The following is a 24385-nucleotide window of genomic DNA, read 5'->3' on the forward strand; positions in this document are numbered from 1 at the left end:
AGGGAATATATACGCTGATATAAAAGGATGTAATGTTCTATAGATTGTTCTAGAAACCGTATACTGTATATATACACACGCATGAGAGAATACACGCTGATAGAAAGGCTTATAATGTAGTGAGTGTTCTATAGATTGTTCTATCAGCCATATATATATATATATATATATATATATATATATATATAACAGTATACACGCACGAAGGGCCCTAAATTAGATTTCCCCGTCAAATGAATCACTTCATCAAATGAAATATGGGTTGTGAATGTGATTGAAAATGAACAAAGCTGCCAGGCATGGAAGAAATATTTCACTTTCCCTCCCACATAATGCTGAGTATAGATCTTTGATACACACACACACACACACACACACACACACACACACACACACACCACACACACACACACACACACACACACACACACACACACACACACACACACACAGCACACGCGTGGCAGAGGGAAGAATCCGTCACAGACTGACAAAATCTATTATGCTCTCAGAAAACATGTTTAATAATCATTGTTATGAGCTTACGTCTGGTTGGTTTATTTAAACGACTCTCAACATGTGACCATAGAAGTCTTAAAGCCATTGGTTGTTTGGGTGAGGAGAGAATGGGGCCAAGTTGAAAGGTTACTTTGACCTAAATCTCAGAGCTGAGATAAAGATTTCACTGTTTGGGATAATATTTTAAACCTTCTGTAGGCCTCCTGTACAAGGCATTAATCTCACTATACTATGTACAAGGCATTAATCTCACCATACTATGTACAAGGCATTATTCTCACTATACTACTGTACAAGGCATTAAGCTCACTATACTATGTATAAGGCATTATTCTCACTATACTATGTACAAGGCATTAAGCTCACTATACTATGTACAAGGCATTAAGATCACTGTCACGCCCTGACCTGAGAGAGACGTTTTTCTCTGTTTAGTTAGGTCAGGGTGTGATATGGGGTGGGCATTCTATGTATTGTATTTCTTTGTTTTGGCCGAGTATGGTTCCTAATCAGAGGCAGCTGTCTATCGTTGTCTCTGATTGGGAATCATACTTAGGCAGCCTTTTCCCACCTGTGTTTGTGGGTAGTTATTTTCTGTTTTGTTATCAGTGACCTGACAGAACTGTTGGCTTTCATTTTGTTTCTTTGTTTAAGTGTTTCGTTATATATAATAAATTATGAACACTTACCACGCTGCGCTTTGGTCCACTCCTTTTGACGATCGTAACACTCACCATACTATGTACAAGGCATTAAGCTCACTATACTATGTACAAGGCATTAAGCTCACTATACTACTGTACAAGGCATTAAGCTCACCATACTATGTACAAGGCATTAAGCTCACTATACTACTGTACAAGGCATTAAGCTCACCATACTATGTACAAGGCATTAAGCTCACCATACTATGTACAAGGCATTAAGCTCACTATACTATGTACAAGGCATTAAGCTCACTATACTATGTACAAGGCATTAAGCTCACCATACTATGTACAAGGCATTAAGCTCACTATACTATGTACAAGGCATTAAGCTCACTATACTACTGTACAAGGCATTAAGCTCACTATACTATGTACAAGGCATTAAGCTCACTATACTATGTACAAGGCATTAAGCTCACTATACTATGTACAAGGCATTAAGCTCACTATACTATGTACAAGGCATTAAGCTCACTATACTATGTACAAGGCATTAAGCTCACTATAATATGTACAAGGCATTAAGCTCACTATACAATGTACAAGGCATTAAGCTCACCATACTATGTACAAGGCATTAAGCTCACTATACTATGTACAAGGCATTAATCTCACTATACTACTGTACAAGGCATTAAGCTCACCATACTATGTACAAGGCATTAAGCTCACTATACTATGTACAAGGAATTAAGCTCACTATACTAATGTACAAGGCATTAAGCTCACCATACTATGTACAAGGCATTACGCTCACTATACTATGTACAAGGCATTAAGCTCACTATACTACTGTACAAGGCATTACGCTCACTATACTATGTACAAGGCATTAAGCTCACCATACTATGTACAAGGCATTAAGCTCACTATACTATGTACAAGGCATTAAGCTCACTATACTATGTACAAGGCATTAAGCTCACTATACTATGTACAAGGCATTAAGCTCACCATACTATGTACAAGGCATTAGCATATTATTTGTTCACAGTGAAAAGAACATCTGCCACAAAGTCAAAAATAAAGTATTTTTTTCTCCTAGTTAAAGCCAAAGATCAACGTTAAATGAATCAAATCCTTTGATTCTCAATTCTTATCTTTCATAAACCATCTATAAACCATATTTGTACTTAGCTCATGACAGATGGAAAGAGATTGCAGATTTTCCTCCAAAAACCAACTTTGTCAGTCAATGTCAATTTAAATCCTACCAAATATTTTTTAAACAGTAACCTGTAAGCCTCTCCCTTTACAAACTCAATTGGATAAAAAGTTGCAACACTTACTGTGTGAAGTCCTGATGATCAATTCTTATCTTCCATCAACCTTCGTTGTACTATAATGGAAAGGGAAAGGGGGATACCTAGTCAGTTGTACAACTGAATTCCTTCAACTGAAATGTGTCTTCCACATTTAACCCAACCCTCTGAATCAGAGAAGTGTGGGGGTCTGCCATAATCGACATCCACGTCTTCGGCGCCCGGGGCTTGTGGCAGTTGGAGAGAGAGTTTGGGACGATTTTCCTCCAAAAAAAACTGCCACATTTCACTCAATATCAATGTAGATCTCCCCAAATCCTTTTTAAACAGTGACCTTTGAACTCTCCAATCACAGACCCCATTGAATGTGATGATTTCCCAACAAGAGCTTTGGCTTTACTTCGCTCTCTCTGGACATAAGCAGGTCTTACATCTTAAATCAGGAAACAGGCCACCAGTGGCATTTACTGAGCAATTAAAAATGGCACAAACGTCTGAACCGCCAAGCCAACAAAGGGTGTGTGTGTGTGTGTGTGTGTGTGTGTGTGTGTGTGTGTGTGTGTGTGTGTGTGTGTGTGTGTGTGTGTGTGTGTGTGTGTGTGTGTGTGTGTGTGTGTGTGTGTGTGTGTGTGTGTGTTTGTGTGTTTGTGTTTGTATTTCTGCTGAAATACAGCTACTGAACGCTACTGTACTACCGGTCCAGTATAACTCTGGGTCCCTACTTGAGGAGTTGCTGAACACTACTGTACTACCGGTCCAGTATAACTCTGGGTCCCTACTTGAGGAGTTGCTGAACGCTACTGTACTACCGGTCCAGTATAACTCTGGGTCCCTACTTGAGGAGTTGCTGAATGCTACTGTACTACCGGTCCAGTATAACTCTGGGCCCCTACTTGAGGAGTTGCTGAATGCTACTGTACTACCGGTCCAGTATAACTCTGGGTCCCTACTTGAGGAGTTGCTGAATGCTACTGTACTACCAGTCCAGTATAACTCTGGGTCCCTACTTGAGGAGTTGCTGAACGCTACTGTACTACCAGTCCAGTATAACTCTGGGTCCGTCTCCTCCTTGACCTCCCCACTCACCCATCTGTTGCCCATGGCAATGGGGTGGGTCTGAGTGGCTGCTCTGGGGCTTCATCCATCTCTCACTGAGCCACTATTTAAATAACCTGCCCAACTTGATATTTCAGCACTTCATCTTCAAACACAACCAAAATGGATGAATGATGATGAGAGCAGATACCTATTCAGCATGCATCTACAGAAGCCTCACAGCAGGGGGTTTATCATTAAGTCATCATAGAGGGCAGAGAGTAGAGGGGGAGGGAGAGTAGGGGAGAGGTGGAGAGACGTAGAGAAGGAAGTGGTGGAGAGGGAGAGAGGGGAGAGGGAAAGAGGTGGAGAGAGAGGAGAGGAGAGGGTAGGAGAGAGATGGAGAGGGGAGAGAGGTGGAGTTAGAGAAAGGAGAGAGGGGAAGTGGAGACGGGAGGGAGGGAGAGGTGGAGAGAGGGGGAGAGGTGGGGAGAGGTGGAGAGAGGGGGAGAGGTGGGGAGAGGTGGAGAGAGGGGGAGAGATGGGGAGAGATGGGGAGAGGTGGGGAGAGGGGGAGAGATGGGGAGAGGTGGGGAGGTGGAACTTGGCATGTCATCTTTCATTATCCTCATGGTTCACGGCGTTACACTTCAGAAGAGCTCTGGCACAGCTGGTGCTGTCAACATGTCTCTCCTCTCTTCTCTTCTCCTCTCCTCCTGCCAGAGGTGTACCAGGCCAACTCTCTTTGTTCTGTATATGGAGTGTGTGGTAGTTAGACTAACCCTCACTGGGTCATCAAAAGCCTTACTTTCTCCACAAGACCATGGGACCTGGGCAGTGAGTGGGTGACTAGAGATGACCACTGCTGTTAGTCCATCTGGTCTGGCAGTGCCATTGGGCTCTACATGGTTTTGACCCTTAATAACTGACTGAATGACTGACTGACTTATTAATGCATTGATGAAAAAGCCAAAAACACAGCAAGCTGGATTTCACCAGCATGAAAACAACAACAGCTGTTCGAGGTAGTCACTATGGCAACCTCACGTACTTACCAGAACCATTACATATCTCCTGTATGGAGTTTCCCCCATTTTCCAATCCATCAATCTCTAACCAGTCATGTTAATTTAATGTGGTTCCTGATCTGATAAAACAACAAGCACAACCACTGCAGCTGTATTCTGAGAGCTGAGGGCTGGGTGCTGGGTGCCCCCCAGACAGTGGCTGTATACTGAGAGCTGAGGGCTGGGTGCCCCTAGACAGTGGCTGTATACTGAGAGCTGAGGGCTGAGAGCTGACGGCTGGGTGCCCCCCATACAGTGGCTGTATACTGAGAGCTGAGGGCTGGGTGCCCCCAGACAGTGGCTGTATACTGGGCTGTATACTGCCCCCCAGACAGTGGCTGTATACTGAGAGCTGAGGGCTGGGTGCCCCCCAGACAGTGGCTGTATACTGAGAGCTGAGGGCTGGGTGCCCCTAGACAGTGGCTGTATACTGAGAGCTGAGGGCTGGGTGCCCCCCAGACAGTGGCTGTATACTGAGAGCTGAGGGCTGGGTGCCCCCTAGACAGTGGCTGTATACTGAGAGCTGAGGGCTGGGTGCCCCCAGACAGTGGCTGTATACTGAGAGCTGAGGGCTGGGTGCCCCCAGACAGTGGCTGATACTGGGCTGAGGCTGCCCCCCAGACAGTGGCTGTATACTGAGAGCTGAGGGCTGGGTGCCCCCCAGACAGTGGCTGTATACTGAGAGCTGAGGGCTGGGTGCCCCCAGACAGTGGCTGTATACTGGGCTGTATACTGCCCCCCAGACAGTGGCTGTATACTGAGAGCTGAGGGCTGGGTGCCCCCCAGACAGTGGCTGTATACTGAGAGCTGAGGGCTGGGTGCCCCCCAGACAGTGGCTGTATAATAAGAGCTGAGGGCTGGGTGCCCCCTAGACAGTGGCTGTATAATAAGAGCTGAGGGCTGGGTGCCCCCCAGACAGTGGCTGTATACTGAGAGCTGAGGGCTGGGTGCCCCTAGACAGTGGCTGTATACTGAGAGCTGAGGGCTGGGTGCCCCTAGACAGTGGCTGTATACTGAGAGCTGAGAGCTGGGTGCCCCCAGACAGTGGCTGTATACTGAGAGCTGAGGGCTGGGTGCCCCTAGACAGTGGCTGTATACTGAGAGCTGAGGGCTGGGTGCCCCCCAGACAGTGGCTGTATACTGAGAGCTGAGGGCTGGGTGCCCCCTAGACAGTGGCTGTATACTGAGAGCTGAGGGCTGGGTGCCCCCTAGACAGTGGCTGTATACTGAGAGCTGAGGGCTGGGTGCCCCCTAGACAGTGGCTGTATACTGAGAGCTGAGGGCTGGGTGCCCCCTAGACAGTGGCTGTATACTGAGAGCTGAGGGCTGGGTGCCCCCTAGACAGTGGCTGTATACTGAGAGCTGAGGGCTGGGTGCCCCCTAGACAGTGGCTGTATACTGAGAGCTGAGGGCTGGGTGCCCCTAGACAGTGGCTGTATACTGAGAGCTGAGGGCTGGGTGCCCCCTAGACAGTGGCTGTATACTGAGAGCTGAGGGCTGGGTGCCCCTAGACAGTGGCTGTATACTGAGAGCTGAGGGCTGGGTGCCCCCCAGACAGTGGCTGTATACTGAGAGCTGAGGGCTGGGTGCCCCCAGACAGTGGCTGTATACTGAGAGCTGAGGGCTGGGTGACTGCGTCCCAAATGGCACCCTGTTCCCTATATAATGCACTACTATTGACAGTTAGACACCAGGGTAGGAGGAGGGAGGTAAACACCAGGGTAGGAGGAGGGAGGTAGACACCAGGGTAGGAGGAGGGAGGTAAACACCAGGGTAGGAAGAGGGAGGTAGACACCAGGGTAGGAGGAGGGAGGTAGACACCAGGATAGGAGGAGGGAGGTAGACACCAGGGTAGGAGGAGGGAGGTAGACACCAGGGTAGGAGGAGGGAGGTAGACACCAGGGTAGAAGGAGGGAGGTAGACACCAGGGTAGGAGGAGGGAGGTAGACACCAGGATAGGAGGAGGGAGGTAGACACCAGGGTAGGAGGAGGGAGGTAGACACCAGGATAGGAGGAGGGAGGTAGACACCAGGGTAGGAGGTGGGAGGTAAACACCAGGGTAGGAAGAAGGAGGTAGACACCAGGATAGGAGGAGGGAGGTAGACACCAGGGTAGAAGAGGGGGGTAAACACCAGGGTAGGAGGAGGGAGGTAGACACCAGGATAGGAGGAGGGAGGTAGACACCAGGATAGGAGGAGGGAGGTAGACACCAGGATAGGAGGAGGGAGGTAGACACCAGGGTAGGAGGAGGGAGGTAGACACCAGGATAGGAGGAGGGAGGTAGGCACCAGGATAGGAGGAGGGAGGTAGACACCAGGGTAGGAGGAGGGAGGTAGACACCAGGGTAGGAGGAGGAAGGTAAACATCCGGGTTAGGAGGAGGGAGGTAGACACCAGGGTAGGAGGAGGGAGGTAGACACCAGGATAGGAGAAGGGAGGTAGACACCAGGATAGGAGGAGGGAGGTAGACACCAGGGTAGGAAAGGGAGGTAGACACCAGGATAGGAGGAGGGAGGTAGACACCAGGGTAGGAGGAGGGAGGTAGACACCAGGGTAGGAGGAGGAAGGTAAACACCAGGGTAGGAGGAAGGAGGTAGACACCAGGATAGGAGAAGGGAGGTAGACACCAGGATAGGAGAAGGGAGGTAGACACCAGGATAGGAGGAGGGAGGTAGACACCAGGGTAGGAAAGGGAGGTAGACACCAGGATAGGAGGAGGGAGGTAGACAGCAGGATAGGAGGAGGGAGGTAGACACCAGGGTAGGAGGAGGGAGGTAGACACCAGGATAGGAGGAGGGAGGTAGACACCAGGATAGGAGGAGGGAGGTAGACACCAGGGTAGGAGGAGGGAGGTAGACACCAGGATAGGAGGAGGGAGGTAGACACCAGGATAGGAGGAGGGAGGTAGACACCAGGGTAGGAGGAGAGAGGTAGACACCAGGATAGGAGGAGGGAGGTAGACACCAGGATAGGAGGAGGGAGGTAAACACCAGGGTAGGAGGAGGGAGGTAGACACCAGGATAGGAGGAGGGAGGTAGACACCAGGATAGGAGGAGGGAGGTAGACACCAGGGTAGGATTAGGGAGGTAGACACCAGGGTAGGAGGAGGGAGGTAGACACCAAGATTGGAGGAGGGAGGTAGACACCAGGATAGGAGGAGGGAGGTAGACACCAGGATAGGAGGAGGGAGGTAGACACCAGGGTAGAAGGAGGGAGGTAGACACCAGGATAGGAGGAGGGAGGTAGACACCAGGGTAGGATGGAAGTAGACACCAGGGTAGGAAGGAAGTAGATATCAGGGTAGGAAGGAGGGTAGGAGAGAGGTAGACACCAGGGTAGGAGGGAGGTAGACACCAGGGTAGGGGGGAGGTAGACACCTGGGTAGGAGTGGGTAGAAGGGAGGTCAACACCGGGGTAGGGTGGGTAGACAACAGGGTAGGTAGATGTAGACACCAGGGTAGGAGGGAGGGTAGGAGGGAGGTAGACACCGGGGTAGGGAGAGGTAGACACCGGGGTAGGAGGAGGTAGACACCGGGTTAGGGGGAGGTAGACACCAGGGTAGAAGGGAGTTAGACACCAGGGTAGGAGGGGGGTAGACACCAGGGTAGGAAGGAGGTAGACACCAGGGTAGCAGTGAGGTAGCCACCAGGGACAAGAATCATGTGTCTTTGTCTTCTGTAATGTCCTCAGGGAACTAGTTGTTGAATCTTGACTGAGGTGGATGATGGGAACATGTTGTTGAATCTTGACTGAGGTGGATGATGGGAACATGTTGTTGAATCTTGACTGAGGTGGATGATGGGAACATGTTGTTGAATCTTGACTGAGGTGGATGATGGGAACATGTTGTTGAATCTTGACTGAGGTGGATGATGGGAACATGTTGTTGAATCTTGACTGAGGTGGATGATGGGAACATGTTGTTGAATCTTGACTGAGGTGGATGATGGGAACATGTTGTTGAATCTTGACTGAGGTGGATGATGGGAACATGTTGTTGAATCTTGACTGAGGTGGATGATGGGAACATGTTGTTGAATCTTGACTGAGGGGGACGATGGGAACATGTTGTTGAATCTTGACTGAGGTGGATGATGGGAACATGTTGTTGAATCTTGACTGAGGTGGATGATGGGAACATGTTGTTGAATCTTGACTGAGGGGGACGATGGGAACATGTTGTTGAATCTTGACAGAGGGGGTCGACAGGAACAAGATCCCATACAAAGGCTTTGTCTTATGTTATTGTCTTACACAATAACAGTTAGTTGAGCTGACCGTTAGTCCTGGTTGGGGTTCAAAGCTGGGATGTAGAGTTATGGATAACCAGGATCAACTCTGGCCTCTGGTTATATCCTACAGCCCGGGCTCAGAGTTTTCCCTGGTCATGTCTCAGGGTCACATCACCCTAAGTATGACCAATGCCGTATCCCACACCACAAAGGACAACATTTGGAAACAGCATCACATGCTGCAACTCCCCTTCAAACCCCACACAGACAAACACAGTGACATTCATAATACCCCTTCAAACCCCACACAGACAAACACAGTGACATTCATAATACCCCTTCAAACCCCACACAGACAAACACAGTGACATTCATAATAGCTATTTGTATTTCCTCCCATTACACCAGTTCTCAGGCTTTTCCCAAAGTAGCATATCATCATCAGCACCATGTGGGGTCTACGAATCAGAGGATCACACACACACACACACACACACACACACACACACACACACACACACACACACACACACACACACACACACACACACACACACACACACACACACACACACACACACACATCAGAGAATAATGCCACCGGACATCTGTCAACATGTCACCAATCAAATGTAACCGATGTGAAATGGCTAGTTAGTTAGCGGTGGTGCGCGCTAATAGCGTTTCAATCGGTGACGTCACTCGCTCTGAGACTTGAAGTAGGGTTGCCCCTTGCGTTGCAAGGGCCGCGGCTTTTGTGGCGCGATGGGTAACGATGCTTCGTGGGGTGTCAGTTGTTGATGTGTGCAAGGGTCCCTGGTTCGAGCCCAGGTTGGGGCGAAGAGAGGGACGGAACCTACACTGTTACACAAACACACCCTGGTATATACAGTATTCATCCTAGTCCTGGTCACTACAGAAATACCTCAAAACATCTGTTCAATCGCCCCTACCAACAGATTATTGACTTGTTTAACTTTTCATTTTGAATCAGATTATCATTTGGGAAGGGGGACTTGTTGTCAACATGTCAAACAAATATCTATATACTGTATCAGCATGAAATAATATCAGCCTCACAATATGCCCAGATTTTGCTCTACATGGGACCATCTGATAAGGCCTATTGTAGTCAGTAGAAACATAACGGTGGCCTCCCAAATAGGACCCTACTCCCTACATAGTGCACTACTTTTGACTGGTACCATTTGGGACGCACTCATATACTGTGTGTGAAGCATCTGCATTGCTGTTGGGAGTCAGTAGAACTAAGGGGATTCTACCTGTGAGATCCCCCTGACGTTCTGAACATCCCAGATGGTGATGATGTGGAGGTGGAGGGAATCTATAGCCCACGTCAGCTTTACTCCGTATAGCAGGCCTTGACCTATATAAAATGACACCAACTACAGACTAGGCCTACAACGGTATTATTATACTACTGGGAATAAACGTCTCGTTCATCGGTATTGGGCTTTATCGCGTGTCACGATGCAAAGGGCAGAGAGCACATTCATAGGTCGCATGCATAAAAGAGGGGGTTAGCCTATAATAATTGCTGCAGCGTGCAATGTCTGTGTCGGTCTACGTGGTTGCTGCACCTGCTTTCTTCTCTCAAATGTCTCACATCTTTACGACACATAGGCCTATATAGGCCTCACTAAACTGTTACCTAATTGATAGGCTTCCAATAGGGAATTCATTCACGATTATATAGTTAACAGCTGGCCATGCTATTGATAGACTGTAAACATCAATAGCCTAATTCCTTGTACTATAATGCCGGCCGGCAAAACATATTTTATCCACACAAAGGATGGAATATAGCATAATAAATGAATGAATATGGTAAATTAAATAATTATTATCATCACACGATCAGCAGCCACCACAAACTAGACAACGACAATAATGTATTTTATCATAGCCTCGAGACGCTGTGAATCACATTACCGCTTATTGCTGCCTGTGTTGTCCTTTGATCAAATGCTTTTCTTCTCATCTCTAAAAACACAGATATAATGTCGAGCCTCCATATTCACACCTGACGCCAACAACATAAATATCAGCAACATCATCGGTTTCTATGGGAAACCCACAACTGGACCGCCATCCCATCCTCTCTTGGACTTGACACATCCATCCACTGCACCAAATGCGCATAATTCACATAGCAAAGCAGCGAGCATTTCATCATACATACACAGCACAGCCTACACAAGACAACAGCAGAAAAAAATCCCAACCACCAGCAGAAAAATTAAATTAAAAGAGCCCACAAATCTCACCTGTTTAAGCAAACGTGGACAGGTTTTTCCCTCTTCTCGCAGCTGTAGGAATAAAACAGGATGAGTTGGTGTTTTTTGTCTCCCGTCTCCCGGCAGTGCTCTGACTCGTTCCCCGCTGCAGTCTCACAGCCTGTGGTCCTCTGCTCCGTTCTCCCGTTCTAGCACCAGCTCCCTCTTCCCGAGCCGCTGACAAACGAGCAGCGCTCTAGCTGCCGCCGTCTCGCGCACGCGCAACCCACCGCTCCGGTGCAGGCAGAATGCAGAAGCTCTAGAACGAACGGAGCGCGCAGCTGCAGCGACGCCGACTAATGAGCGGCTGCGACTGGACCTGCAGACGGATGGATGGATGGATTTATTTATTTATTTTTTAAAGATGGATGATGGTTAAAAAAAATAGATGGATTATGGTGTGCTGTGGATAAAACAATAATTGTGCAGCAGTAGACCTTTTATATCTGCCCTATGAATTAGTCATTTTGGTGATAAAGATTGGCACTCTGTAGGCTAGGCTTGGTGTTTTCACGGATTGTTAGGATACTGCTATAGGCTAGATGCAAGGAATCCAGACCCCAAAATAGGAACGTTTTGTACAGTACCATATTTAATTTGGGGAGAGGTTTGGGGGATATGATGAACATATTATGAGGGAATTGCTGGTGATTTTGGATTTATCTGTTCCAGTGATTGAATACTGGAAGTAAAAAAGGTAGGCCGACAGTAGGACACACTGCCATCGTCACCAGCCATAGGACAGGTGGCTAATGTGAGTCGTCTAAACCAGTGGTTCTCAATTTGCGACCCAATCTTAGCATCAGGGAAAAATAATCGCCAAAATACAATCTGTAAAACAAGGTAACAACATTCCTATCTCATTCACTGTCAATAATATAATTTTGCCCATATTCTTGATGAAGGATGTTAATAAACGCACTAGTTTGAGACCACAAAATCAACCAAAATGGCGCTGTTAATAGCTCTATATTAAAAGTATTGTGATTGCAGAAAAACATTTCTGAGATTAAATTATTTAAAATATAAATTTATTTAAATTTCTACACACATTCTACCTGGTTTAAGTCGTTATAGTTCAGACTTATATATATATATTTTTTTTTACTCAGACAAGGAAGACTCCCGTGACCCACAGTTGAACATCGCTGGTCTAAGCACATCTTCATGTAAATAGTAGTGTGTCAAACGCTTTAGTGCATCTCCCAATCACATTACCATGTATTAGATTAGACTGGGTTGAGTGAGGACAAGGATGAACTCACACGCTCCCCTACACTCAAGCACACACAGTAGCCTAAACAGACATCTTTATCATTGTGTAAATGGTTCCCTCATCACAGTCTGGAGCTGTCCAACCATGTCCCAACATTAGTCTGCATACTCATGCATAACTGTCTGACCATGTCCCAACATTAGCCTACAGTCTCATTCATAACTGTCTGACCATGTCCCAACATTAGTCTACAGTCTCATAACTGTCTGACCATGTCCCAACATTAGTCTACAGTCTCTTTCATAACTGTCTGACCATGTCCCAACATTAGCCTACAGTCTCATAACTGTCTGACCATGTCCCAACATTAGCCTACAGTCTCATTCATAACTGTCTGACCATGTCCCAACATTAGTCTACAGTCTCATAACTGTCTGACCATGTCCCAACATTAGTCTACAGTCTCATAACTGTCTGACCATGTCCCAACATTAGTCTACAGTCTCTTTCATAACTGTATGGTCATGTCCCAACATTAGTCTACAGTCTCATTCATAACTGTCTGACCATGTCCCAACATTAGTCTACAGTCTCATAACTGTCTGACCATGTCCCAACATTAGCCTACAGTCTCATTCATAACTGTCTGACCATGTCCCAACATTAGTCTACAGTCTCATAACTGTCTGACCATGTCCCAACATTAGTCTACAGTCTCATTCATAACTGTCTGACCATGTCCCAACATTAGTCTACAGTCTCATTCATAACTGTATGGTCATGTCCCAACATTAGTCTACAGTCTCATTCATAACTGTCTGACCATGTCCCAACATTAGTCTACAGTCTCATTCATAACTGTCTGACCATGTCCCAACATTAGCCTACAGTCTCATAACTGTCTGACCATGTCCCAACATTAGTCTACAGTCTCATTCATAACTGTCTGACCATGTCCCAACATTAGTCTACAGTCTCATTCATAACTGTCTGACCATGTCCCAACATTAGCCTACAGTCTCATTCATAACTGTCTGACCATGTCCCAACATTAGTCTACAGTCTCATAACTGTCTGACCATGTCCCAACATTAGCCAACAGTCTCATTCATAACTGTCTGACCATGTCCCAACATTAGTCTACAGTCTCATTCATAACTGTCTGACCATGTCCCAACATTAGTCTACAGTCTCATAACTGTCTGACCATGTCCCAACATTAGTCTACAGTCTCATAACTGTCTGACCATGTCCCAACATTAGCCTACAGTCTCATTCATAACTGTCTGACCATGTCCCAACATTAGTCTACAGTCTCATAACTGTCTGACCATGTCCCAACATTAGTCTACAGTCTCATTCATAACTGTCTGACCATGTCCCAACATTAGTCTACAGTCTCATTCATAACTGTCTGACCATGTCCCAACATTAGTCTACAGTCTCATTCATAACTGTCTGACCATGTCACATCATGACCCATAATGTTTGTTCTGCCTTGTACAGATCATTATGGTGACACACACACACACACGTATGTATGTATGTATGTATGTATGTACACGCACGCACGCAGGCACGCACGCACGCACGCACGCACGAACCACAAACACAAAGTAAAATCATTTTGACATGAATAAAAGTGTTCAGGTGAATACAAAGATTTTTACATGGGTAAATTCCCTAAGTGAGTTTATGTTCCAGTTCCACCCCTGCAGGTGACCATAATGGTAAATGAATGGAGCATAGTGAATATGTTACTGGCTGTCCGGTTACATCTGTACCATTGAAGCTGAGATATCCAGGGGGTATTTCCTGTACTAGTAGGTGTATAGTGTCTCTTCCAGAAATGGTCTCACAGACAGTCTGCAGGTATTGACCATGGTTGGTCTGTTGGTCATGTACATTTATTATGACATGTCTCTAGAGCAGCGTTTCTAGAGTGGGTCGCGTTCCTGTTAATGGTGGGTCACGACGTTATTAAAGTGACTATGCATTGATTATAAACAGAGAGTAGCAGCAGCATAAAAGAGGGGTCTGGAAAGCCCTTTGATTAGCTGTTCAGGAGTCTTATGGCTTGGGGTTAGAAGCTGTTAAGAATTCTTTAGGACCTAGACTTGGCGCTCCGGTATCGCTTGCCGTGCGGAATCAGAGAGAACAGTCTATGACTGGGGTGGCTGGAGTCTTTGACAATTTTTAGGGCCTTTCTCTGACACCGCCTGGTATAGAGGTCCTGGATGGCAGGAAGCTTGACCCCGGTGATGTACTGGAACGTTCGCACTACCCTCTGTAGAGCCTTGTGGTCGGAGGTCAAGCAGTTGCCGTACCAGGCAGTGATGCAACCAGTCAGGATGCTCTCGATGGTACAGCTGTAGAACCTTTTGAGGATCTGAGGACCCATGCCAAATCTATCCAGTCTCGCGAGGGGGAAGAGGCTTTTCGTGCCCTCTTCACGACTGTCTTGGTGTGTTTGGACCATTCTAGTTTGTTGGTGATGTGGACACCAAGGAAGTTGAAACTCTCAACCAGCTCCACTACAGCCCTGTCAATGAGAACGGGGGCGTGCTCGGTCCTCCTTTTCCTGTAGGATCAGCGTGGCGGATGTGTTGTTACCTACCCTTACCACCTGGGGGCGCCCCATCAGGAAGTCCAGTTGCAGAGGGAGGTGTTTAGTCCCAGGGTCCTTAGCTTAGTGATATAGTGGTCCAGGTATGGGGGGGTGAGTCAGCTGGGAGTCTAAGACCTTGACCGTGTGTGACTCTCCTATAGCGGTCCAGGGATGGGGGGTGAGTCAGCTGGGAGTCTAAGACCTTGACCGTGTATGACTCTCCTATAGCGGCCCAGGGATGGGGGGTGAGTCAGCTGGGAGTCTAAGACCTTGACCGTGTATGACTCTCCTATAGCGGCCCAGGGATGGGGGGTGAGTCAGCTGGGAGTCTAAGACCTTGACCGTGTGTGACTCTCCTATAGCGGCCCAGGGATGGGGGGGTGAGTCAGCTGGGAGTCTAAGACCTTGACCGTGTGTGACTCTCCTATAGCGGCCCAGGGATGGAGGGGGTGAGTCAGCTGGGAGTCTAAGACCTTGACCGTGTGTGACTCTCCTATAGCGGCCCAGGGATGGGGGGTGAGTCAGCTGGGAGTCTAAGACCTTGACCTGGTGCTTTAGTATATTCCAGGAAGTGAACTGTAAATGGTGAACGTGTGTGTGTCACTCAGGGAGTGTGTGTTATAGCCAGGCACTGCTCTGTTGCCGAGGGTAACGGCCATGTGAGAGAACTTCAGTCACTCCTTCACAATGTGGTGGCATGACAACCCTGACAGATGTTTTACAGTGTGGCATTGCAGCCAGAGACACAGCACAGGGTATTTTTGACCTGTCTATTTTCATACATACTTACTGTGTGTGTGAGAGAGAACATGGAGAAAATCTTCATTCTGCCTCATTTCATTACTATCTATCACATGGGCTCCTCTTCTTGCCTCTTCTGGAGTCCTCCGGCAAATATCTCCTGATGCAAGAAACTGTGAGAATCTCTGGAACGTTTAAATTCCTCATCCAGTGAGGCGAGTTTCTAGAATTGTTTTCCTTGCTCATCCCTTATAGGACATATTTGCTGATTCAATTGCATCCATTGAAGCAACATGTAATGAAGCGTTTGATAATCATATGGTTAGTCAACACAGACGTGATGTACTGTAGTTCTATTCCTGGATCATTTAGTTTGGCTGATGTTTCTGGTAATGGTAGTAAGTGGTTGTTTACATTGGCAGCAGTAACATTGGGTGGGAACGGTCACAGCATGGCCTATATGACACTTGTGGACGACTGATACAGCTCTGATACTGATACAGCTCTGATACTGATACAGCTCTGATACAGCTCTGATACGGATACTGCTCTGATACTGATACAGCTCTGATACTGATACTGCTCTGATACTGATACAGCTCTGATACTGATACTGCTCTGATACTGATACTGCTCTGATACTGATACAGCTCTGATACTGATACTGCTCTGATACTGCTCTGATACTGATACTGCCCTGATACTGATACTGCCCTGATACTGATACTGCCCTGATACTGATACTGCTCTGATACTGCCCTGATACTGATACTTCTCTGATACTGCTCTAATACTGATACTGCTCTGATACTGATACTGCCCTGATACTGATACTGCCCTGATACTGATACTGCTCTGATACTGCCCTGATACTGATACTTCTCTGATACTGCTCTAATACTGATACTGCTCTGATACTGATACTGCTGTGATATTGATACTGCTCTGACACTGATACTGCTCTGATACTGCCCTGATACTGATACTGCTCTGATACTGATACTGCTCTGATACTGATACTGCTCTGATACTGATCTGATACTGATCTGACACTGCTCTAATACTGATACTGATACTGCTCTGATACGGATACTGCTCTGATACTGCTCTGATACTGATACTGCTCTAATACTGCTCTGATACTGATACTGCTCTGATACTGATCTGATACTGATCTGACACTGCTCTAATACTGATACTGATACTGCTCTAATACTGATACTGATACTGCTCTGATACGGATACTGATACTGCTCTGATACTGCTCTGATACTGATCTGACACTGCTCTGATACTGATACTGCTCTGATACTGATACTGATACAATACTGATACAGCTCTGACACTGATACAGCTCTGACACTGATACTGATACTGCTCTGATACTGATACTGCTCTAATACTGATACAGCTCTGATACTGATACTGGCCTGATACTGCTCTGATACTGCTCTGATACTGATACTGCCCTGCTACTGATACTGCTCTAATACTGCTCTGATATTGATCTGATACTGCTACTGCTCTAATACTGCTCTGATACTGCTCTGATATTGATACTGCTCTGATACTGCCTGATACTGCTCTGATACTGCTCTGATACTGCTCTGATACTGCTTGTGATACTGCCCTGCTACTGATACTGCTCTGATACTGATACTGATACTGGCCTGATACTGCTCTGATACTGATACTGCCCTGCTACTGCTCTGCTACTGATACTGCTCTAATACTGATACTGGCCTGATACTGCTCTGATACTGATACTGGCCTGATACTGCTCTGATACTGATACTGCCCTGCTACTGATACTGCTCTAATACTGCTCTGATACTGATACTGCTCTGATACTGCTCTAATACTGCACTGATACTGATACTGCCCTGCTACTGATACTGCTCTAATACTGATACTGCCCTGATACTGCTACTGCTCTGATACTGCTCTAATACTGATACTGCCCTGCTACTGATACTGCTCTAATACTGATACTGCCCTGCTACTGATACTGCTCTGATACTGATACTGCTCTAATACTGATACTGCTCTAATACTGCTCTGATACGCTCTGATATTGATACTGGTCTGATACTGATACTGCTCTAATACTGATACTGCCCTGCTACTGATACTGCTCTGATACTGATACTGGCCTGATACTGCTCTGATACTGCCCTGCTACTGATACTGCTCTAATACTGCTCTGATACTGCTCTGATATTGATACTGCTCTGATACTGATACTGGCCTGATACTGCTCTAATACTGATCTGATACTGCTCTGATATTGATACTGCTCTGATTCTGATACTGATCTGATATTGATACTGCTCTGATTTTAATACTGATCTGATACTGCTCTGATACTGCTCTGATTCTGATACTGCTCTGATACTGATCTGATTCTGATACTGCTCTGATACTGATACTGCTCTGATACTGATCTGATATTGCTCTGATACTGCTCTGATACTGCTCTGATACTGATCTGATTCTGATACTGCTCTGATACTGATACTGCTCTGATACTGATCTGATATTGATACTGATCTGATACTGATACTGCTCTGATACTGATACTGCTCTGATACTGCTCTGATTCTGATCTGATACTGCTCTGATACTGCTCTGATACTGCTCTGATACTGCTCTGATACTGATACAGCTCTGATTCTGATCTGATACTGCTCTGATATTGATTCTGATCTGATACTGCTCTGATATTGATCTGATATTGATACTGCTCTGATATTGATACTGATCTGATATTGATACTGATATTGATACTGCTCTGATATTGATACTGCTCTGATATTGATACTGATCTGATATTGATACTGATCTGATATTGATACTGCTCTGATATTGATACTGATCTGATACTGATCTGATATTGATACTGCTCTGATTCTGATCTGATTCTGATACTGCTCTGATACTGATACTGCCCTGCTACTGCTCTGATATTGATACTGCTCTGATACTGCTCTGATATTGATACTGCTCTGATATTGATACTGCTCTGATATTGATACTGCTCTGATATTGATACTGCTCTGATACTGCTCTGATACTGCTCTGATACTGCTTGTGATACTGCCCTGCTACTGATACTGATACTGATACTGGCCTGATACTGCTCTGATACTGATACTGCCCTGCTACTGATACTGCTCTGATACTGATACTGGCCTGATACTGCTCTGATACTGCTCTGATACTGCTCTGATACTGATACTGCCCTGATACTGCTACTGCTCTGATACTGATACTGGCCTGATACTGCTCTGATACTGCCCTGCTACTGCTCTGCTACTGATACTGCTCTAATACTGATACTGGCCTGATACTGCTCTGATACTGATACTGGCCTGGTACTGATACTGCTCTAATACTGCTCTGATACTGCTACTGCTCTGATACTGCTCTAATACTGCACTGATACTGATACTGCCCTGCTACTGATACTGCTCTAATACTGATACTGCCCTGATACTGCTACTGCTCTGATACTGCTCTAATACTGCACTGATACTGATACTGCCCTGCTACTGCTCTAATACTGATACTGCCCTGCTACTGATACTGCTCTGATACTGATACTGCTCTAATACTGATACTGCTCTAATACTGCTCTGATACTCTCTGATATTGATACTGGTCTGATACTGATACTGCTCTAATACTGATACTGCCCTGCTACTGATACTGCTCTGATACTGATACTGGCCTGATACTGCTCTGATACTGATACTGGCCTGATACTGCTCTGATACTGATACTGCCCTGGTACTGATACTGCTCTGATACTGCTCTGATACTGCTACTGCTCTGATACTGCTCTAATACTGCACTGATACTGATACTGCCCTGCTACTGATACTGCTCTGATACTGATACTGCCCTGATACTGCTACTGCTCTAATACTGATCTGATACTGCTCTGATATTGATACTGCTCTGATTCTGATACTGATCTGATATTGATACTGCTCTGATACTGATCTGATATTGATACTGCTCTGATTTTAATACTGATCTGATACTGCTCTGATACTGCTCTGATTCTGATACTGCTCTGATACTGATCTGATACTGATACTGCTCTGATACTGATACTGCTCTGATACTGATCTGATATTGATACTGATCTGATACGCTCTGTACTTCTGATACTGTCTGATACTGATACTGCTCTGATATGATCTGATATTGATACTGCTCTGATACTGATCTGATACTGATACTGCTCTGATATTGATCTGATCTGTCTGATACTGCTCTGATCTGATCTGATATTGATACTGCTCTGATACTGATCTGATATTGATACTGATCTGATATTGATACTGATCTGATACTGATATTGATACTGATCTGATTCTGATACTGCTCTGATACTGATACTGCTCTGATACTGATCTGATATTGATACTGATCTGATACTGCTCTGATACTGATACTGCTCTGATACTGCTCTGATTCTGATCTGATACTGCTCTGATATCTGATACTGCTCTGATATTGATACTGATCTGATACTTGATACTGCTCTGATATTGATACTGATCTGATATTGATACTGATCTGATACCTCTGACTACTGCATCTGATATTGATACTGATCTGATATTGATACTGATCTGATATTGATACTGATCTGATATTGATACTGATCTGATACTGATCTGATTCTGATACTGATCTGATTCTGATACTGATCTGATTCTGATCTGATCTGATCTGATTCTGATACTGATCTGATAATGCTCTGCTCCGGTCTTCTCACAACACAAAAGATAAAGAAAACCAAAACAAGGGGAGACCACGAGAGTGAAAACACAGAAATGTTTCAGTGAGCTGAGGGTATCCTGTAGCCTAATAGCCCCAGTCTTAAAAGACTGAAAGGAAGTGTGGCTTTCTCTCTATCCTACTTTCTACAGAGGACTATCATTGATTTAAACTAGAGAAGCAATTAGACTGATATTGATGACTAAACCAAAAGGTCATGAATACCAGTTGGAATCCAATTCTAGCCTCCCTCCATTCAATTTAAGCTGCAAACATGTATAATTTGCCCAATTCAAATGCATTGGTAAGAATTGAAGGCTATGCCTGTGTGGTTGTCTCACCGAGGCATCTTAAGATGAATGCACTAACTTTACGACCTGTAAGTGGCTCTGCAGCATCGGCCAAATGACTAAAACGTTCACGTAGAACAAAAGGCACACAATAAACTGCACAACACTGAGCCGATTGCATAACACATTTAGTTCTGATCAGGAGAATGTGGAGAACATAACGATGCACACCAGCAGAACATTGTGGAGGAGAGGTGGTTGCTAGGCAACACCATCAGGAGACAACACAGTATTCCTCACAGCTGATGAGTCCATTAATTAGGATCCTGGCGGTGTAGCGGTACCGTCTGGACCAGAATCATTAGTTGCATCTCCAACTTGTAAACAACGTGAGACAGACATCAGTTAACCTTCACACTTTGACCTTTGCACTGGCCCCCAATTACAGGAAACAACTGTCAGAATGTGGCTAAGGCAGAAACATTCATCTGTATTACCTCATTAGGTCTAGTTCTCATGTGTAACCCTTGACAACACAGTTCATTCATAACATGTAGGGCATAGTCCTGTCACTAAGTGAGGCATCGTTCAGACTCAGAGAAGAACATTAGATATGTACATCCTGAACTTTAGAATACTGCTGCTGGGCCCTTTATCAGACTCAGAGCTCTGTTGTTGACATCTGTGTTAGTGTGTGTACTGACGGTATCTGGCTGGGGTGTTGTAGTAGGTTGCTCTCAGAGTGCTCTTCCAGAATTAGACAGACAGGTCTCCCTTGAAAAATACATTTCTAATGGGATCACCCAGTGTAAATACAGAATCGACATTTGTGCAACCCCCACCAAACCTCTATCCACACCCTAACACCCCCACCAAACCTCTATCCACACCCTAACACCCCTACCAAACCTCTATCCACACCCTAACACCCCCACCAAACCTCTATCCACACCCTAACACCCCCACCAAACCTCTATCCACACCCTAACACCCCCACCAAACCTCTATCCACACCCTAACACCCCCACCAAACCTCTATCCACACCCTAACACCCCCACCAAACCTCTATCCACACCCTAACACCCATACCAAACCTTTATCCACACCCTAACACCCCCACCAACCCTCTATCCACACCCTAACACCCCTACCAAACCTCTATCCACACCCTAACACCCCCACCAAACCTCTATCCACACCCTAACACCCCCACCAAACCTCTATCCACACCCTAACACCCCACCAAACCTTTATCCACACCCTAACACCCCCACCAAACCTCTATCCACACCCTAACACCCCCACCAAACCTCTATCCACACCCTAACACCCCCCACCAAACCTCTATCCACACCCTAACACCAATACCAAACCTCTATCCACACCCTAACACCCATACCAAACCTCTATCCACACCCTAACACCCCCTCCACCTCTATCCACACCCTAACACCCCCACCAAACCTCTATCCACACCCTAACACCCCCACCAAACCTCTATCCACACCCTAACACCCCCACCAACCTCTATCCACACCCTAACACCCCCACCAACCTCTATCCACATCCTAACACCCCCACCAAACCTCTATCCACACCCTAACACCAATACCAAACCTCTATCCACACCCTAACACCCATACCAAACCTCTATCCACACCCTAACACCCATACCAAACCTTTATCCACACCCTAACACCCCCACCAAACCTCTATCCACACCCTAACACCCCTACCAAACCTCTATCCACACCCTAACACCCCCACCAAACCTCTATCCACACCCTAACACCCCCACCAAACCTCTATCCACACCCTAACACCCCCACCAACCTCTATCCACACCCTAACACCCCCACCAACCTCTATCCACACCCTAACACCCCCACCAAACCTCTATCCACACCCTAACACCCCCACCAAACCCTAACACCCCACCACCGCTGCTTTCATGTTCCCTTTACACGCTCCTGTAGGATTTGTCATGCCATCACACAGACAGACACATATCACTTCACAGCAGTGGAGGACAGCTCATAATAATGGCCAGAATGGTGTGAACGGAATTGATACCATTCAGTTCACTCCATTCCAGACATTATCATGAGCCGTCCTCCCTCAGCAGCCTCCACTGCTTCACGCGCTCCTGTAGGATGTGTAATGCCATCCATTGTATTTCTCCAGAGAGAGAAATAGGGAACATTCCAGAGTGAGACCAGGCCAGGTTAAAACTCAGCCCGACAGGATGAATGATCACTGCACACGCAATCACACACACCTAACAACAGTGGTATGGTTACAATTCACAGTGTGATACCACACAATCCACTCACACAGGGTAATGATCTAAATACGGAACACATGCAATCTCAGTCACTCCCCCCCAACCCAACAATAGGGTCATGGTTGGGGTCAGGGAACACATGCAATCTCAGTCACTCCCCCCCAACCAACAATAGGGTCATGGTTGGGTTAGAGAACACATGCAATCTCAGTCACTCCCCCCCAACCCAACAATAGGGTCATGGTTGGGGTAAGGGAACACATGCAATCTCAGTCACTCCCCCCCAACCCAACAATAGGGTCATGGTTGGGGTTAGGGAACACATGCAATCTCAGTCACTCCCCCCCCAACCCAACAATAGGGTCATGGTTGGGGTTAGGGAACACATGCAATCTCAGTCACTCCCCCCCCAACCCAACAATAGGGTCATGGTTGGGGTAAGGGAACACATGCAATCTCAGTCACTCCCCCCCAACCCAACAATAGGGTCATGGTTGGGGTAAGGGAACACATGCAATCTCAGTCACTCCCCCCCAACCCAACAATAGTGTCATGGTTGGGGTCAGGGAACACATGCAATCTCAGTCACTCCCCCCCCAACCCAACAATAGGGTCATGGTTGGGGTTAGGGAACACATGCAATCTCAGCACCCCCCCCACCCAAGAATTGAGGCATTGTGGGGTTGAGAATCCTTGCATAAAATTTACACACCTCCAACCCACAGTGGGTCATGGTTAGGGTTCAGGGAACGTCACAAGCAACCTCAGACAATCCCCCAATATTCTTCCATCAACTATGCCTGATTCCTCATGTGTTTGGTTCTGGTGACCATTTCAGTTGTTCTTGTATGAGGCTATAATGTGTCCTCTGACATACTACTATGCAAATGGAACTCTATTCCCTATATAGTGCACTACTTTTGACCAGAGCCTTATGGAACCAGGTCAAAAGTAGTGCACTAATAGGGTATAGGGTGCCATTTGAGAGACAACCGTATACCGCTGTGTTACGTGGGTAGGGTTGATTGGGGTGATTCTCATTTGACTGGGAGGAGGGAGTGTCGTCATGGAAGGTCAGGACTCAATGGGGATAAACAACAACGTAACAAATCAATTCTGCAATTGGAAAAAACTATTCATCACAGAGGACACTCCTCATTCTTCCATGAAACCTCTATTATAGACCTCTGTGTGTGTTGTGTGTGTGGGGGGTTTAAGGTTGTCGTAGACTATCACTTCAGCTTTAATAGACATCAGTACAGATCAGATGATATGATCATGTATATAGTGTAGTTATGAGACACAGCTTCAATAGACAACACAACAACAGAAA

At 46.3% G+C, this 24385-nt stretch overlaps 1 protein-coding gene across 17 annotated transcripts in view; it reads right to left on the reverse strand.

Moving 5' to 3' along the window:
- LOC106598423 (neuronal cell adhesion molecule) overlaps positions 1-11340 on the reverse strand; it is a 168462-nt gene extending 157122 nt beyond the window's left edge. For 5 of the 17 annotated variants that reach the window (XM_082977868.1, XM_082977866.1, XM_082977867.1 and 2 more), the window contains exon 1: positions 11113-11340. The gene's annotated coding sequence lies outside the window, so the exon portion shown is untranslated. Of the gene's footprint in view, positions 1-2518; positions 2569-11112 lie in introns of all 17 variants that reach the window. The other 12 variants (XM_082977879.1, XM_082977873.1, XM_082977875.1 and 9 more) reach the window with 6 other exon arrangements.
- Positions 11341-24385: the final 13045 nt, after the last annotated feature.

This window comes from Salmo salar, chromosome 07 (genome assembly GCF_965601325.2).
Source record: "Salmo salar chromosome 07, fSalSal1, whole genome shotgun sequence".
NCBI lineage: Eukaryota > Metazoa > Chordata > Actinopteri > Salmoniformes > Salmonidae > Salmo > Salmo salar.